General features: G+C 42.5%; 1 pseudogene; it reads right to left on the minus strand.

Moving 5' to 3' along the window:
• Positions 1-12,778: 12,778 nt before the first annotated feature.
• LOC143004126 (general transcription factor II-I repeat domain-containing protein 2B-like) lies at positions 12,779-13,438 on the minus strand (annotated as a pseudogene).
• Between the last annotated feature and the right edge of the window lie 499 nt (positions 13,439-13,937).

The following is a 13,937-nucleotide window of genomic DNA, read 5'->3' on the forward strand; positions in this document are numbered from 1 at the left end:
TTAGAATATGCCTCCCAAACTTTAAAAACACAACAGCCTGTGAAAGCTGCATCACGGCTCCACATGGCTTTTATGTGCATTAACTCGCACTGGTGACACTGACATGACAACAATTGCCCCGCTTAGTACATTTTTCACATTCCAGTCAAGTACCACATACTCGTAGCAACAGAGTGTGTGTTAAAATAAAGATAAAAGAAAAAGCAGAAAGATAAAAAAAATGTTTGCCAGCCACTAAATTCCCCATAATGAGCATCAAAAGTATGTCCATGAGTCCTTTTCACAGTAAAGGGTCCATTATCTCCAATTGTATCCACGCAAGAACTTGGAATTATCTCCCTCTCCCATTGAAGGCCAGGCTGGATTCTGTTTCTTTAATCTCTCTTCTACTCCAATAGTGTCTGCTGATTAACACACAGAATTCTGCTTGAGCTTGTTAGGTGCTCCCATGTCTGCTCTGCACAGCTGCTATGAGCACACTGTGATAGCTAAACACAGCACAGAACTGTTCATACTGGGACCGAGTCGACAAACAACCGATCTGCTTAGACAGGCAAAGCTAACTTTTATTGGTTCAGAAACTCGCAGGCAAAAACAAGACTGTCATGATGCTTGTTTATTGACACCATACAGGGATCTGACACACAAATTCACTGTTCAAATGGGGTGAATTTGAGGGAAGTCGAGCTCAGATGGAGGATATATTAGGAATAGTGCTGCTTGCTGTGTGGGTTGTGTCGTCTCCCTATCTGTGCCATCAAGTATTTGCGCCATCAAGAAAGTGATTAAGTCATTCCATGCAGTGTTGTATGACTTATGAAATACCACACAAACCTTATTACCTCTGCCAAAAGTGTTGAATCGCGCTTATATGGTTTCACTTTTGACTCCAATTTTGGGTTGTACAAAGGAAGAACATCCACACGGTGTCAAGGGATACACAGCCTCCCCTTACTGGCCTTCTGTGTGTACGTATATGCCACTCCTGCAATGACAATGTTGCGCGTGCCTGTGAATATAAACACACAAACACACCCAAGCTGTCTAGCCAGACGCAATGCAGTGGAGACTACATAAGAGGCTGGAGCTCGGTGCCAAAAGTGTGTTTGGGACTAAAAGAAAAGAAACACGCAATAACAGAAACTAGATGGATGCAACAATTACACAGCACTGATTCAAACAAGCTATCTCCAAGAAACAGGTGAAATATACAGGGTTGAGTAGGTCAAATGCTAGCAGGTTTGACATGACTTTGGACTGGATCTTTTATCTTGATCTCCATCTGATTCTTAGCCACATTAGGTTTGGGGAATTTAAGCAGTTCGTGCAAGCTAGCATGGGTAGCATGTTTGCTCACTAGTATCAATAGCATAGTTTGAAGTAAGTAAAGCAATTTTGTGTTCCTAACCTTGATAGGTCAGAGTCTGGCTTTCAGCTACTCCCTGAAACATCTTAAAACACCTTGCTTACCATATTTCACAACCCCATTGTACCTGAAATATGCACAAAAGAAACAAATCTTGATTTGGTAATTTTCCATCTTGTTGTCTTTTTACAACAAAACTAACTGAGGCCTTCCCCACAATGTCCCATGACACTTTGTTTGTGCTCATCCAGAGTAAATGAGGGTGTAATGGCTGTTTGCTGTCAGACCAGAAGGTTACCAAGTAAAGGATGTGAAGTCATCACTTCAAAACAGATCAGTTAGTTTAGCTACTTCACAGTCGTGGTTGTCTTTCAGGAGGAGAGCAGGTGTTTCTGCAGGCTGCATGAGGAAAAGGATAACTCTGCTATTTCCACTTTGGATGAAACCCTAATTAGCAGCTGCAATGTCAAGAAAATAAATAAACTTATTTTTAAAGTGACCAAATAAGCATCAATTTTATCTAACTATCAGAAGTCTATCCTACATCAGCCGTGCCTTACTCATCATAACATATGGGATGAATATGCGATGTGTAAGGCCACTAAACTTCTCTCTGTCCTTGTTTCATGGAAGGGGAATAATAAAATAAGGGACAATTAACCAGAATGACACTGCGCTATTTCTGCCCTGTGCCATTCTAAATAGTCTACGTGACGCATGTTTTCCATCAATCATTCAATATGAATGATGACCATCCACACAGCAGGAAGGAAGTGCAGTATCTGGCAAATGTCTGGATAGTGAGAACAGATGTTAATGCCAAGCTTCTTTTTGGCAGCCTTTTTTTTTTAACCATCAACTGCATTAATTCAATAAGTCTCTTGTCCTTGAATCTACATTTCACATTACGAATCTGTTCAATTCATATCAGTTGGAACAAGTACTTTTAGCCTTTTGGTTACTTGGTTTGACCTTTTTCTCATGTTTGCCCCAGCCACTATTAATCTTTGTACAAATAATGAGTATGGTCATTGAAATATTTTTTCCCATTGTTCCCCATATGTCAGCTGTTTTTTGAATGATGTCGGATGCAGTGTGTACCATTTCATGTCACATGTTATAGTACAAGCCGGTACATGTCCTCTTGTTTTAGTACTTGGCTGTGGAATCTGATTATAGTCCAGAGACATGCACAGCAATTAATCAAGTTGAAAAATGGGTTTATTATTTTCAAGAGGTTCATTTGATTCAGAGTAAAAAAAGGGGGTTTTGCTGGAGCTCAGGTTCATGGTGTAGATTAGAAGATAAACACTCGTAGCCTCGGTTACTTTTTGTAACAACGAGGTGACCAACTCTCTGCATGTTGGGGACGATCCAGTACAAGGGAGACTCTTGTCACAGTGACCTCTAAACAACTCTCTGCTGGATATATTGGTCTGTTTTCAACCAATATACACCCGCTTTTTCATCTTTATGTCAGACCTTCAGCCAGAGACAGGAGGAATGTTTAACTTTGTGCAGAGTCATGGAAATGGGACTATTTTTCCTCAGCAGAAACTTGTAACAAATGAATTCCGTATTTGTATGTTTTTTATAAATATAAAGTGAAAGAAATAATTTATTTGTTTATTGTGTAAAATTATTTGTGTCTTTGGTAAGTAGCCTTATCATAAGCAGGATTGCGTATTGTCAGCAGATGTTTAATGTGGAATTAATGTCCGACAGAGCAATCAGTAGAAAGGCATGGTGAGTAATTTGCGTCTAAGTAATGCAGCACTTTAAATTGTATGAGACAATGCCCAAGGAGGGCCATGTTTATTTTCAAATGTGTCCATCCAATATGCCAGTTTGGATTTTGTTGTCGGGCCTCAATATAATCTGTGCAGAACAATAAACCCTGTTACACTTTTTTAACAGTGCAGTTCAGTGCAGTCAGTCTTTTGACTCAGCCTTGGTGGTTTTAATGTCCAAACAAATAACTGCCAGTTCGCTCTCCAGGACAGCCATGACCTAATTTTTTAAGATATCAGTGAAGTTTTAGTACAAAAGAGCAAGTAGTTTTGTGTCTTCAGGCCTCTGTGTCTATAGTTACCGTGACAGTCGATGGGATAGTCAGTGTCTTCCTTTGTGTTTGACAGAAAGTTGTGTTTTGTCCTTTGGTTGACTTGCTATTTTACTTTGCAAATGTGGGTTCGACAGTGTGAGATGAAATTGAGCTAGGCTACTTGTGGTAGTATGTGCCAAAAAATATACTGATAAACATCTGCTGAACTCCACAGCATGCATCTACTCCATGGCTTTTTCAGCCTGCAGCTTACTTTTGACGCACCTGATTTCCAGTTAAGCACACTTGAAAATGACACTAGAACGTCATAGTGACACACAATCTGGCTATCATATGAAGGCCTGACATATGAATCAGAGAGCATCGCCTAATCTATCTAGAACAATTTCTTCATAGTGGCTGTTTTTCTACAGGCGATACTTTTGATTACTACAGTTACCTTTTTTTGGACCACATTTCTGGTCGGTGGCAATGTGCACTGTGTGTGACCTTACCTCGTTTTCCCAGAAGAAGGAGGTATACAACTATAGCCAGGAGGCTCCCTGTGGAACTAAAACTGCCCTTCAATACTCACCCACTGACCCATTGTGACTTGTATCACGAGAGAATTACAAAATTAGATGACATATTTATTGATCCCACACTCAGCTTGCACAATTCCACACATAAAGTACAGCATTATTCAGATTGTGTACTAGATTTCACTCCAGCTTTTCCTCATCCTTATTTTTTTGACGTTGCTGTCTTTTGGGAGTGCTATTTCTATCACCACCACTATCTTTTATTCTTTGTCCACAACTACAATGTCTGGTTGGATTGTCAGGATACTGTGTTTGCTTACAAAGGACAAAGGAAAACTCAATTCAGTAACTTCTCCTCCAAGACAATTGATAAAAGTCAGCACACAAACTCTGCATGAGAGACCTTCCTTAGTGGCTAAGGGGGTTCAAAAGGTAAATTTGCTAGGAAAATAATATTGACTGCTAGCACAAACCCCAGAAGAATTTCACCTTACATTTTACACCTTACACACTACTAGACACACTAATAGAAACTACTCATCTACACACATCTAACTAGCCCAAAGAGTCTGACCAATCATAAAGGTCCAACTTGAGCCAGGAGGGGCAATAATCATTAATCTTCAACTTGATTAGCACATTCCTGTGATGGCTAATGGTTTTCAGTTATTCAGAAATATTCACTGCACTATTACATGAATACAGTATGATTTGTGTACATCCAATAGTACATTTGACCACATGATTTGCTCAACAGAATCATGATGAAGATGAATGATTGGAGACATGTTAGGAGACATGAAGCACCTCAAAAAACACTTGTGACTTTGTTATTAGCTTACACATGCATATGAATATTAGTATTATAATGTTGTTATGTTACACACATAACAACATTATAATTGAGCATTGCAGAACTGGCTTGACAAAATCAAAACCCTGTAATCAGGCTTAATGGGTATCACAACGCTACCAATCAACAGCCTTTATTCATTATGGCCTTCTCAAAGCTGAGAGGTGCATGGTCTCCAAAAAGGGGGCATGCCTATGGGAAGATGGAATGGTCTTGTGTAGATACATAATTCTTGTCAGAGGAGAGGAGTGTATTGTCCTGCTTGTTATGCTTCTATGTAAAATGCAGTGAGCCATGCATGTCAAATGCACTATAAATAAAGCTGGATTTGATTACAAATTACAAGTTATCTTCAGTGTCATTACTGTATCTTGTTGATCAAATATCACCTGTCATCACTACCTCAGAGCAGTGGTTCCCAAAGTGGGGGGCGCGCCCACACCAGTCACTGAAAAGTTGTGCTGATTAAAAGTGTAATCTTTGCAAAGAATAACTTAATTTCGAAATTAAGTTACACAGTATTACGCAGTTGGACTTTAATAATTCCACTGCAAAGGTGATTTGTCACCTTTTTTATTTTGTTAAATAATAAGTTGCAGTTTTATAAATTTCACTGTTTAAAATAAATTCCAGTGGAGTTTGGAAGCTAAAGATGTGTCTTTTGCCAATAATCTGTAGTATTGGCAAACAAATATCTCTGGAAATTGAAGTGATAAATATCCCTGCTTTATAGAGGGAATTCCCCTCTAGTTATTTAGGTGGTGCTTTATATATTTTAGCCTGACTAAACTCCAACAAATTCTACTCTGGACCAGAAGTGGAATTGCCGTGGAGCATAAGTTACCGTGGCAATCAGCAGTGAGTCAGCTTTGTGACGCTGAAAAATTTCAGCATTAACATAGATGACTAACCCCTTAATCGTGTTTTCGAAATACAGGCCCAAGGTTGACTTGTCTTGAAAGTCGTGTATCATCAAAGCATGCTGTCAAACATGAAGTGTTACATACAACAAGGCAGACCAAATAAAGCCAGAACATGTGGGGTACCAGAGGTGACAGATCATCAATAACTCGATTGACAGAGCTCAGTCACCATGTCACGTCACAACAACTTGAAAAAACGTAATTCACCATTAAAGTCAGTACTTCAAACTGATCTGCACTGCCTTATGCTGCCTCTATTTCAGCATGTAGCAGATGGCTTCATTTAGTTACACATACAGTAAGCGTGAAGGCAATGATATCAATTCTGTTTGTGTTAATGGAAAGTAGGCAGACCTTCACTTGAAGGTGGTGGAACACCTCAGAGTAAAGTGCCTCCAGAATCATCACAATCAAACTCTCATTCCCACAACACCATCCATTTGTAGCTTGTGTTATACTTTAATATGCCTGTAGCTCCAAATCAACAGATACAGTGCCACCTGCTGTCTGCAACTCATTCCTGGCAGAAACACATCAGATCAGCTTTCCTCAGCCGGAAGAATTAAGAAATTATTCAATAGAGCATTTATGATCAGGGAGGTTAAATGAATGGCAATTACTTAGATTAGCCTTGCTGGTTGCTGTGACACACCTTTCCTTTCCCCTCCTGGTCTGGTTTCATATTCCAATCTCTTGGGTTCTCATCATGCTCCATCATGTTGCATTTTATCATGCAGCAGCAGCTCTCTACAGCTGAATAATGAATCTCAGTGCAAATAATCTTTATCACCAAGTTGCTGTGAGGCCTAAAAGGAATATTTATTCATACACCTTTTCTTCCAGGTCTAACATAAAGGCACCACTATGACTTTACACTGCCATATCTAATATCCATATTTATATTCATGTTGATACTCATGTTCATGTATTTCTATAAACTGAAAAAGGGACTGGGAATGTGCTGTAATGCACTAGTCAGGTTTTGTCCTTATTATGCACGAGTCAGCGTTTGTCCTTATAAATAATATAGATACTAAATATTAGATAATAGACATAAAAAATAATCATCATCACAGTATAACGGTCATAATGTGACATGATTATATCATTTTTTTCCTAGACATGACAGCCTTTGTCTCCTGGCTACTTTGCCCACACAGTGTTTAATCTGTCAATTAACAGTTTTATGAAAAAGGGTGAATTCCAAACATAAATCATGTTAGAAAGTCTCCACCGCTAACAGTATATTACTTTTCAACAATGGAAGGATTTTGCAGAGATGCAGGCTCTTTTTAGCATCTCAGCGGCCTGTGAAGCTGTTGTTCAACGACAATACCATCATTTCTAGGCCTCATGCTGCGTTCATTAAACATGAGTTTCCAAAGCTTGGACCACTGTCAGTCCAGTACTCTGCCTTAGGTGACAGGCTAGATTCCCCAGATAGAGCCTGTCCTTGTCCACAAAATACCAACCTGGCCTACATAACTTTCCACAACAAATTCAATCTTTTGAAGCTGAATGATGTGGTTTGCTCTGTGACCTGGCACTGCTGGACATGGCCTCCAACCAGCTGTCTGAACTGCACATCAAGGCCCTTCTGAGCCTCTAGGCATCCAGCATCAGTGTCCTCCTGGGTGATGACCCTTGCCACTGTGACTGTGACCTGCACAAGGTCTTCAGGAAAATGGCCAGTGTCCACTAGTTATATTTGGATGATTACCAGAGCCTGTCGGAGTTAAAGGACAGTTTAGCAGTGGAAGCGATTCGGTTTAGATAAGAAAACTTTATTTTCCCATGAAGGCAAAGTGCTTTTGCAGCTGACCATTCCTCCTTGGGTTTGCTTTTTTTTTTTTTTTTAAAGATAAATCAATCAAGAATCATGAAGAATGGATGTTGCATAACATAGGCTGTTAGAGAAGACATGAATAGCACATATAGGTTATGACATTGAAGGCTTCAAAGGAACAGGGCCCGAGCGTGGTAAGCAGTGTCCGAGGAGTCCCAGTGGGCTGCTGGTTTTTGAGATATATAATCACTTGTAGCAGGTGCAGCCCATGCCAAAAGGGGGGATGCTGATTAGGGGTTAAGAGCAGCCCCACTCTTATCAAAGAAGTCAGTGGCTCTCTGCATTGATAGTTCCGCATTAGTACAAAGGCCCATGGGATTGTAATTAATTAACATAAACTTGCCGTTTTGGTGATGCTAATGTCCATGTCAATTGACATACGTGTGTTATGTGATTATCAGTGTTTGTGTAGGGAAGTGAATTTGAATTGATCGACTTAAATGTAAACACCATAACTGAAATGTCCATAACAATTAATCATGTCTGGCCAGACACAGAACATTATTTGTTGTTTAATCTGTCTGTGTTGACACTTGTTAAATTGAAATAGCCATTCTCGAAGTTGTACAAAAGAAAAATCTCTACCTTGTGAGTTTTTCAACCAATGCTTGCGATGACCTCTACTAACAATTGCTAAATATGTAAGTTCTGTACGTACCCTATGACTTCATTGCAAATACAGCCCACTTGTATTTTTCCTCAGGGTCTATGTATGTATAAAGTTCAACAACAATAGTAGGGATATCACAACCTGCCTCCCTTCTCTCTATCTCTCTCTCTCTACTCTTTCCTCTCTTTCTATATGAAAAATGATCTCCAAAATTCCCTTTAACCTGTATGCACAATGTCATGTACAATATCTGCTTCAATAAAAACAAATTGCAAAAAAACAAAAAAAACAATTGCTAAATAGGCAATAGTGCAACAATTAGCTTTGATAGCTTTGTCAGGCAAAGTAGATAGAGGGGAGCCAATCTACCACCGCAAGTTGGTATTAGACAATAAAAAAACACTTTAAGAGTCACCAACCAAGAGCGCTGAGCCACCTTAGCAAGCTTGGCCTGCATCATCTAGCTAGCCCAAATGTGAACACAGCCTCACCTGAAGCAAGCCTGAGGAGGAAGCCTCACCTATGCTGTGACAGGACACAGAAGTGGAGAAAGCGCTGAGGAGTTAACGTTAGGCTAAGGGTTAACCCCATCAAATCGGCTGTTCACACCGTCATAATGGCAAGTGGTCGCTCTTTGGAAAGCAAGAGGGGAAATTTCAAAGAGACCCTCAGTGTGGATCAAGAGACTGTTGCATGTTTGTGTTCACAGAGATGTGGATGACAGAAAACACTTTGGACTGGAGTTGAGCTGGAGGCGGTAACTCTCCACAGAGCAGACAGAATAGCTTCAACATCAGGGAAGCTCCAGGGAGGCGGCCTGGCTGTATACACAAACAATTGGTGGTGTGGGGATGCTGTCACATTCTGTCACCTCATGTGCCACTTCCTGTTTTATTTTGAAACTCAATGTCTTGTCTCTGTTTCAGGTGTCTTCACTCCCTTCCCTCCTGTGCTTCTCCGTCAGTGTGATTACCTGCCTCCCCTAATGTCGTTCACCTGTGTCTCATTGTCTCCTCCCCTGTCTGGTATATATACACCTGTGTTACCTGTGCCCTTTGTCAGTTCGTTATCATTCGCAGCTTCCTAGTGGTCCTTGTTCCCCGTGACAGTGCTCCTCTTTTGATCCCGAGTTACCTCTTTTGATCCCGAGTTACCTGTGTACCGACCTATGCCTGAACTTAACTACGTCTGTTTCTAGTGATGGCGAGATGAAGCTTCATGAAGCGTTGAAGCTTTCCATCCAATTGCTCGACACATGGGCCGAAGCGTCACGGTGCTTCATTTGCTCTACTGTGCCATCAAGTGGACAATAAATGTAAAACAGGCAGTGATCATATTGGCTGAATCCCATGGTACAGCAGGTTCGCGAGGCTTGGAACATTACAACATACATCACCAGAACACAACACACAAGAGAACACAAGATTATGACGATAACCCACGGGAAAAGTGCTTAAAGATCAACTAATAAAGAATGTTCGAACTGTTAACAAAGAGACCGGCCCATCCCATAATCAGATGGCCTCGGGAGACAGAGAGACAACAGGGCAGCAGCACAAAACCTCCGGTGTTCATTTTCATATTTTGGTTTAGTTTTACACTTTCCTACATCCATGGCGCTTCTGTCAGTAGCACTCTGAGACTGCGTGCGCACATTAGAATGTTTCATGTTTGAGAGTAGTATATGTAAAGAAATATTACGTTGAAATCAGACCGCTTTTTGTTGTATTGCCAAATACAGGCATATGCATTGTAGATGTTTATTTTACAATATGAACATCTTGTAGACCAAGAGAAAAATCAGTGAGCACTCCAGCCGAGTCACACGTCAGCCGGGGGATCGATTGCGTTTCGCTGGCCCTCATATTTCGAATCGCGTGCCAAACCGGCGTACCAGCTCCTGAATCAGTCACGTGGTACGGCAGGTTCGTGAGGCTTCGAACGTCACCACATACGTCACCAACACACACCTGGATACACGCTTCGCAAAAAAAATCCTGGAAAAATCCTGGATTACTCTACACAAACTCAAAGCCTCGACACGAAAGGACGCCTGTCCCCTACCCGCCTCTTGCTCGCTCCACTGGACACTTTTGCCTGCCTGATTAAAGACTTTGTTAGCTGAATCTGCGCTTGGATCTTCTGTTCTGTGTACTCCAACAGAATGAACTGACCAGTGAAGGATCCAGCAGATTCAGCACCACTCTTGTCCATTCTCCAGGAACAGCGAGGCAGGATTCTACAGACAGAGGCGCACCTCGATCGTCTGGGAAGGGAAGTCAAGGGGATGTCCACTGGTCAATCGCACCTGCTCCAATCCTTCGAGGAGCAGCTTGAGATACTTACCTCTCATGTCGAGGAGCTCAGAACACAGCCGTCACGGCATCCGCAGCTGGCCCAGGTACACACCGCTCCCTTTGTCCGCTCCTACCTCGATCCAGCTCGCCCGCTCGCCCGGAGCATTTCTCAGGCTATTCTGGAGTTTGTCGCCCATTTTTAACCATCATTTAACGCACTGCGAGTTACATTTTAAGCTCCAAGCTCCTTTCCTTCTGACCGCGCTAAAGTGGCATTCCTCATCTCCCATCTCACAGGGAGAACAGAGGCTTGGGCCACCGCTGAGTGGAGTCGGCTATCCTTCGCCCGATTCCAAACGACTTTTCAAAGCGTCACTTTGGGCCGAGAAGCAGCAATAGCACTGACAAATCTGCAGCAGGGGGCTCGTTCAGTGGCCGATTATGCCATTCCGACACTTGCGACGGACAGTGGCTGGCACAATGGCGGTCTCAATGTCCACTTCCATAAGGGCCTTTCCCCACGGATTAAGGATTGTTTTGTCCCTCTTGATCTGCCGAAGGATCTGGATTCTCTCGCCGCTCACGCCACCAGAACTGACCCGAGAATCAGGGAGAGGAAGGAGGAAGCCAGAGCCGATCCGCCTCGCAGAGATCAAGTCGTCCGCGGAGCAGTTTTCAAGTCTCCGTCAGTCACACACCACCTGGTGCCCCATGTCACTGCAGAGGAACCTATGCAGTTGGGACACACTCGACTCGGCCCGGAAGAGAGACAACACAGATTCAGAGAGGGCCTTTGTCTCTACTGTAGGCAGTAGAGACAGCTTAGGCTCCTCTTCCAAGCCTAAACTGGTGGCTGCAACGGTGCTCCCAGAGCAGCCCAGGGACCTCACCGGTGTGCCCCAGTGCTACCACGACCTCCGTGAGGTGTTTAGCAAAGCCAGAGCCACATCGCTACCACCAAACCACCCATACGATTGCGCCATCGACCTTCTCTGGGAAACCACTCCTCCCAAGGGGCGTCTCTATTCACTGTCTCGCCCCGAGACGCAGGTGATGACGGAATACATCAGAGACTCTCGCGGCAGGCATCATTCGTCCATCTTCCTCCCCATATGAAGCTGTGTTTTTGTTTGGGGGGAAGAAAGATGGTTCCCTGCGTCCCTGCATCGATTAGCTTTTGAACTATTAAAAGGGGGCCACTGTATCTAGTAAGCTGGATCTCCGCAACGCCTACCACCTTGTCCGCATCAGAGAGGGTGATGAACGGAAAACCCCTTTCAACACACCTTCCGGTCATTATGAATACCTAGTCATGCCATTTGGTCTCACTAATGCTCCTGCCGTTTTCCAGGCCTTGGGGAATGACGTTTTCCGAGATATGCTTAACATTTTTGTTTTCGTCTATCTAGATCAGGGGTGGGCAATTATTTTTTCCATGGGGCCATATGAGAAACAGAAAATATTGTGGAGGGCCGGGCCAAAAGGCTGAACTCAGTCGTAAATCGTAAATCTCAGCAGTAAATAGCATCCTTTTGACAAGCTGGTAAGAATATATGTAATAATTAAGCAATGAAAAAGTGAGGTTGCCTTACAAAAAATGTCATTTATTCAATCAAATTTCCCCAAACAATGGTAAACAAAATGTGAATGTTTTTTTTTTTACCATTTGTGATTCATATTAGTGAACATTTTCAGTAACATTCACTCCAAAACACATTGAGTTTCATATACTGTTGGAAAGAGGTTCTTAGCCTTCTAAAGACATCACAATATTATCTTTGTGCTCTAAACATTAAGCAAGAGACATCATATTGAACTGTCACTGAACTGCAATGAACTGTGATTTTGAGAAAAAGGCCTCCAAAGAAAGTTTTCCAGTTCACTGCTAGTGCTGGTGCCTTTACATGCCTACATTTGTAGTCTAACCACCTCATTTAGTGTTTTTAAGTTCTTTTCTGTTGTTCAGTGAGGGAAATCTAGTCTCTGCTGGGCTTTAACGAGTGCATCAAAGTCAGGTTGAATGTCTGAGGTGGAGATGCCAAGCACAGCTGACAGATGATCATTAGTGAGAGAGGATCAATACCTGGATTTCGTAAACTTCATCAATGAAAATGTTTGTTCACATGAAGGTAGAGCCAAAGAGAACCAACATCTTCTGAGCATGTCTCCTCATGTTTGGAAAGTTTGCCTCCTTGAGAGGAGAGTAGAAATCCAGCAGAGATCCTGACTTAAAGTGCTCTACCATTACTGCATCAGACTGCAGGTCAGTGAGTTCCAACTGAACATCACTGGGTACATTATCCAGGAGGAAATGTGTTGCTCTCCAGTTGGCTTAAAAGAAACTGCATCTTTCTCATGAAAGCCTTCACCAGGCTGTGCATTTCATGAACAAAGGGCCCTTGCCTTGCAGTTTGGTGTTTAGTTCATTCATCAGTGCAGTCACAAATGCAAAATCTGCCATCCAGTCCTCATCTGAGAGCTCTGGGATGTCTTTGCCTTTCTTCTCACAAAACTCTCGAATCTCTGCTTTCAGGTCCCAAACTCTTTTCAGCACTTTGCCCAGGCTGAGCCATCACAGCTGTGTGGTAGCCGATGCCATTATGCTCAGTATCATGCTCCTCCAAAAGTGCGACAAACTGTCTGGGATTTAATGCCCATGCCCTGATGAAGTTTATTTTAGTAACAACATCAATAACATGGTTAATTTTTAGCACTGACTTGCACAACACATGTAGGTGTATAATACAATGCAAAAATACCAATTTCTGATCTGCGTCGGTTTTAGTCACTTTCTCATGCATACGTTTCAAAAGTCCAACATTTTTCCCTGTAAGATTTGGACAACCGTCTGTTGTGACACCTGCAAGTCTGTCCCATATCAGTCCCAGTGTGTCCATGCACGCATTTACCTCCTTGAACAGATCGCTCCCTGTCGTCGTCCCTTTTATAGACCGCATAGCTGCCAGCTCCTCCGTAATCTTGAAGTCTGGGGTTATCCCACGGACAAATATGAGTAACTGGACTGTGTTATGAATATCACAGTTCTCGTCCAAAGCCAAGGAGAAAAAGGTCAAAACTTGCCACTTCACGTTGCAGCTGAAGCTCCAGATTTCCCGCAATGTCCTTGATCCTTCTCGTCACGGTTCGCCTGGACAGCAGGACTTGCTCAAATGCTTCTTTTTTTCCACGGCATATTAGTGCTGCAGAGTCCACCAAGCACTCTTTGACAACCTCCCCCTCCGAGAATGGCTCACTGTTTTTAACAATTTTGTGGGATATCACAAAGCTGGCCTTGGTTGCTGCATCCCTGAATGTGTGAAGCTTGGTAAAAAAGCCTTGCTGGTTTTGCAGCTTAGCTAGCAAAACTTCCGATGTCCGCACCCTTTCAGCATCAGTCAAGTTTTTGTATTTCTCCGCGTGTTTCGTCTCGTAATGCCGACTCAAATTGTAGTCCTT

Source organism: Genypterus blacodes, unplaced genomic scaffold (genome assembly GCF_046128005.1).
Source record: "Genypterus blacodes isolate CSIRO-AG114 ecotype Tasmania unplaced genomic scaffold, CSIRO-AGI_Gbla_v1 ptg000008l_1, whole genome shotgun sequence".
Classification (NCBI taxonomy): Eukaryota; Metazoa; Chordata; class Actinopteri; order Ophidiiformes; family Ophidiidae; genus Genypterus; species Genypterus blacodes.